Source organism: Chironomus tepperi, unplaced genomic scaffold (genome assembly GCF_022539635.2).
Source record: "Chironomus tepperi strain 1889 unplaced genomic scaffold, CSIRO-AGI_Ctep_v1 contig_298, whole genome shotgun sequence".
Lineage (NCBI taxonomy): Eukaryota > Metazoa > Arthropoda > Insecta > Diptera > Chironomidae > Chironomus > Chironomus tepperi.
The window spans coordinates 3,429,915-3,435,914 of NW_027226420.1; the positions used below are offsets into that span (position 1 = coordinate 3,429,915).

Here is a 6,000-nt window from a genome sequence, read left to right on the forward strand (position 1 = left end):
CTTAATTGATTGCATTTTGTGCCTTATCTTATCATTTTGTATCAAAATATTTGTTTTGTTGGCATTGTGCTGTTTATGTCCATTTTATTGACTAGAATTTTGGATGTCGTGGATGGTCTTGGCTGGATAGATATCAAGTCATTGAGAATCTTATCAGAAGAGCTGTTCTCATTGAGAAATTGAGGAATGTTCCCAAAATGACACTGAAAATTCTTTAATTGAAGACATTAAGCAATAGAAAAAACGTGTCCAGAACATTCAAGTGATGATTCAGTCATACACAAAAATGGATTAATTAAGCTTAATGTGAGGTGACTGCGAGAGTCAACAATTTGACCCATAAAATGCTCAACTTAATTGAATTAGACTAACATGGAAGATTCTCGGCAGCAGCAACAATGAAAAGGAAATTGAGAACAAAATCCATGCAGCATATTCAGCATTGCGTGTCTCAAAAGATTCTCTTTTGTTCATCAAAATGCACATAAGTGAGAATGAATGGATTGGAAGTAAAGAAGGCAAAAGTTAAGTGGAAGTGAGAAAGATGAAGCTATGGCTGTATATACAGCATTAAGCATCTTATCATGTGAATGCGAACACTATGAATAAATTTACATTTGACCTATTGACTTAGCGACATAAAAAGAAATGAAGCTTCCTCCTCAATTTGACTCTTGTTCATGCCATGTCAATATGATAAATTATTTAATTAAATTACTTAATCGAGTAGCTGAAAAGCTGCAAAATCAAGCACCAAAAATTGAATTTTTGAGTGTAAGCATATTGCATCAAGCAACGTGATCAAGTAGAAAGTTTTACGAAAAGGAATTTCCATTGAATAAACACGAAATCCAAAAAGAAATGAGCAAGTAGCTGCTCGACAGCACCGCCGATTAACATAATGAGCGAATTTTTTGTTTTAGCAGCAGCAATATTGCATGAAACTTAGTCAGCCAACTTCCATTACTTAATATTATGTACGCTGGATTAGTGGATTAAGTTCCACACATGATAATATGTACACACTCTAATTTATTGAATTTCTTTTTGTGGCATAAACAACAACAGAAACTGACAAACATGCTTGCGAACTTTGTTTCTGCAGTTTCAGTTACGCAACTTCCCTTTCGGATTTCTTGTTATTAATGAAATGAATTTTTTGCTCTCTTTGGGGTTATGGCTGCAAAATGCCTGTGGAACAGTGAATGTAAAAATTGTTATAAAATCAGCGCTGATTCCTACAACCGGTCTGAGTCTATTTGCAGTGCGTTTCCCTAAAGTATATGTAGCTATTAAGTCATGCATCCAATTTATTTTAGAATCAATTCTTATTAAAATTATCTAAAAAATACATTTGCTTACTATCCATTCCCATTCTCATCCCAAACATGCCTAAACATAAGTTTCAATACAACAATGCAATCGTAATTTTTAAATCTTTAATTAAGCCTTCCTTTTTTTTACTATTTAGCTCTCCAAACAGCTCTTCCATTCCGTCCGGCTACTCAATTATCTCTCTTACTCTTACTTACTTCTTACCTATATCCACATATTACATTCCTCCCCATTATATTGACTTCCACTTTGATTTGTACATGCACAAATAGAAATTGAAGGCAGACATTCTTTAGGTAATGGCAATTGTTATCAGTTAAGCAAAATATATAAAGCATTTAAATTGCTGTCCATGAACTATCGTAATAATCTTTCGACCTCCAATTGCATTAACTTCATTGACATTGGAAAAAGATTAAATCGCAGAAAATTGAACATAACTTTGATCATTGTTCTGTTCTGACTGTTAATAGATATTGTCTAGGGTTGGATACTTGGAGTGAGGTTGAGAATTTTGTGAGTTATAGCTAGTTATGGAGTCTAGAAGTGATCCTAGTATCGATATTGGTGAAATTTGTGATTTCAGGAATAAGGAAGAATGATGTTAGTGCTAATTGCTTCAATTATGTCTTTCCAGAAGTAGATTAGTGTTTAAATTGCTGAAACTTCGATGAATTTTATCATTTTTGTCACATTTTAGGTTAATTTTAGTTAAATATTTAGCTTTTAAGCCCATTTATTGAAATTTAGTATATTCTATCTAACTCTTGCCACTTTTTTCTACAGAATACTGTCAAAACATCTTAATTTAATCATGATTTAGATGCTTAAAATCACAAAAAACTTTTCGAAGTGGAGAAAAATTTTGGACAAAAATTCAAATTTTCAAAAAGTCGTTAAAGTTGAATTTTGAATTTTTCATTGAAAATCAAAGGTAACTTGATCAAAATCATCATGAAAATGACAAAAAAGTGAAAATTCAATTGAACTTTGAGCATTTGCATCATATGTAGTATCCATCTAGTATCTAGAAACACATCTTATATCTAGTATCACATCAAGTATCCACCCCTAGCAAACTGATACTCAAGAATGTAAAAATATCATTAAAAGAGCAACAAGTGAAAATAAGAGCCAATCGTACATTAATATTGCATCGAATCCAGTACATCGAAGATAATCGAAGGACATCTAGGAATTTTAATTGCACTTACCTTTTTTTAATAAGAAAACTCGTGCTATTGCACTCTTAATTACAATACAATTCTTGGGTGCAGCAAACGATAAAACAATTTATATTTTTTTAATTCGATTTGTATGTTTTTATTTTCTTTTTTTTGCAAATTTTTATTGTAATTCCACCGCTATGCCGTAAATGTTTTTTACTACTTTATTTTCGACAAAACAAAAAAAAGATTTTTTTAATTTCCACTTTCAAATTTTTATTATTATTTTCACTGAAAAAGATTTATTTTTCACTTTTTGAATTTTTGATTTTTTGAATATTTTTTCAACTTTTTGATTTGAATTTTTAAAACTTTTAACTTTTTGGTTTTTTAAAATTTTTAATTTTTCGAATTTGAATCTTTTGAAATTTCAAATATTTTTAAATTTTTGGTTTTTTCAAACTTTCAACTTTTGAATTTGAATTTTTTAAAACTTTTAACTTTTTTTGAATTTTTAAAATTTTAATTTTTTTGAATTTAAATTTATTTTTACATTTTAAATTTTTTTGTTTTTAAAAATTTTTAACTTTTCAATTTGAAGTTTTTTGAATTTTTCAACTTTTGAATTTGAATTTTTCTTTTCAAATTTAAAATTTTTAAAATTTCAAATTTTTGGTTTTTAAAATTTTTAACTTTTCAATTTGAATTTTTAAAATTTTTAACTTTTTAATTTGAGTTTCTTTAAATTTCAAATTTTTTAAAATTTTTTGCAATTTTAAAATTTTGATTTTTTAACTTTTCAATTTAAAATTCTGAATTTTCAAATTTTTTTATTTTTGAATTTCAAAATTTTTTTGTTATTTCTTCAACTTCTTTCTGGTTCCTTTTCAACTCTCTTTTTACTAGACACACATTATTAACATCATCCAAAAAAAAAGTTGTAACTTTTTTTATGAATTCACCTTGCACAAGTTGTTGTATATTTCGAATATATTATAAAGTCACTAGCATAAAAATACAAAAATTTATCATCGCACGATAATTCCTTCCTTTATATTATTTGTTTGCATTAATTATAACATGTCATTATAATAATAAGACAAACGAAATTCTTGTTCATAAGACGATTGTTGGTCGGAAAATAATCCAAATAGACGGTCTGCTTCGTTCGATAACTCAAATGAAACTAACTCTGCTTAGATGTTTCGTTTTATTTTTTCCATGTTCCACAGTGCCTGTGCATGTATTGAGCATGTATATACAGCACAAACAGTGAAGATATTCTGTCTTTTTATTGTGATGGTATGTAGGCACTCACACAATTGCTGACTTTTTTTCATGCTTCGCCGATCAATGATTGTTTGGTATAATGCTGTAACAGGTTAATGACAATCATCTACCGTGAGATTTTATGTTTACAAATGTGCTGTTTTTTTTTTTTTTGAGGAAAAATTCTTATGATGCATGATTTATTATGCTTATGTTGTGGAATTCATGAATGCAAGTTGGCAAAAAGTAAGTGAAAGGGTTGCTGTCGTTTTTGCTACCTGTGAGGTTCGAGGAAATTGCAGTCATAAAACTAATTTTAATCCTCTCAAAAATTCCTTCCTTAATTCACTTTCTTTTTAACAATGTTTTATAATTGTTTAATGATCGTACTTAAGGCTTGATGGTCTTTAAAATGGATGCGTATGATGTTGCACCTTTAAATTGTTGATGTGTCTCATCTACCCTAACAGACAAATAAAACACTTTTAGGTACCGAAATGGTGATGATGAGATGAGTTAACATGAATATCCTGTGGTTTTGGGTCATTGTTTGTCTGATTCAAAGGGCGTTTTCAATCACCATCCCAAAACCACCCTCAAATGTATGGCTACGACCCTGATTCGACAAGATTGATTGTGTTTCATGGCATTCTTTTGAGGTAAGCCTTAACTCTAACGATAACATGGCTAACGCTAGTATTGACACGGACAAGCTCCTGATCAAGGTTTTAGTTCTTGGAACCAAGTTATTTAAACAGTCCTTGGATGGAAACCACAAGGAAAACGGCGACTAAGAGCTCCAAAAGCTATATACAAACTATGTGACAGAGTCAGCAACAGAGTTAGATGAAAAGCCTTTTGTTGTATCCAAAGCTTCACATAGGAACATAGTGTACCCCACATTGTGGACCGTTGAAGACTGAACATCAAAAATTTCATCAACTCATACGAGAACTTCCTCTGTCTACACGTTGAATGAGCAACACTATTAAGTTTCCTCCTAAATTACAGCCACAATCTCACACCAAACTTACTCCCTCTATCAATCCAATCAATCTCCACTGCAAAACGAATCAATTAATTGATAAATCTCGAAAATAGATGCGCTTCAGTTGCTTACTTAAGTATAATTGCGGTGACTTCTATGCCAGTTTTCTTCATCATCATCACCATCTTTTTTTTTTTTATGCTGTTGATTGAGTGTGAAGCATTGAAAGAGAGAAATAAAAACATTGGAATGAATCATACTGAAAAATTCTTTTGAATAATTTTTTTTATTTGCGGAATTTTGTGAGTAATCGATTTTGTGTCTTGGAGGCAGTGATGGGCAATCTGTTGTTTGTCGTGGGACACCTTGGGGAAGACTAGATTGAGACTGCATAAGGTTTATGATTTATGTCATTTTTGGCAGCACATTAGAATGCCACGACACATAGGTTTAAGCAAGGTCGAGCATCGATGTCTTAGAGTAAGTGTCGCGATACACCTTCTTGGTAAGTCCCGATGTAGACTGCTCATGCCATGCGATTCTTACTTGCTTACTGGATTCATGCTCAGAAATGGAGTCTAGGTTGCTACAAAATGCTTCTTATCTGACTCTATTGCAGACCGAATCACAAAGCTCGTACAAATTATAAATTTTGACATCTAACTGACATTCCTTCAATATCGTCCTACACTATGCATAGCCATGATGCTTTTGGATCACCAGGACCTTATTTTCACTTGTGGATTCCAGCAAAGGAAAGTATTGCAAGCTTGTATACGATTCATGCCATTTCCTGACATTTATAACAGCATACCAGTGTACCTCAGCACACAGGTTGAGCATCACTGGCTTAAATTAAGTGCCGCGACACACCATGTCGATAAACTCCGATTGAGACTACACACGGCTTACGAATCACGTCATTATTGGCAACACACTGGTGTCCCGCAGCACACTGAGGTTGAGCATCACTGGCTTAGAGTAAGTAAAAAAGGCGAGATCTTTGTGTGTACGGAGTTTGTTTTTTGTTTTTTATTTCAGGGGAATTTGGTAATACGTAGTTTAATTGTCGGTATTATTTTTGTTTAAAGTTATTAAATTGAGGTCTTTTAAATGAGTTTCTCATGCGAATCTTAATTACAGAAATAAAGAATAAAAACAATATAAAAATGAACGAATCTAATTGATTTTAAAGCGGAATCAAATTATTTATTTCCAATATTTTAAGGTGATTTTACAAAC

At 31.4% G+C, this 6,000-nt stretch overlaps 1 protein-coding gene across 1 annotated transcript in view; it reads right to left on the bottom strand.

The window, feature by feature from the left end:
- LOC139092221 (uro-adherence factor A) overlaps positions 1-2,736 on the bottom strand; it is a 70,329-nt gene extending 67,593 nt beyond the window's left edge. Inside the window, exon 1 of the mRNA XM_070642547.1 lies at positions 2,550-2,736. The gene's annotated coding sequence lies outside the window, so the exon portion shown is untranslated. The remainder of the gene's footprint in view (positions 1-2,549) is intronic.
- Positions 2,737-6,000: the final 3,264 nt, after the last annotated feature.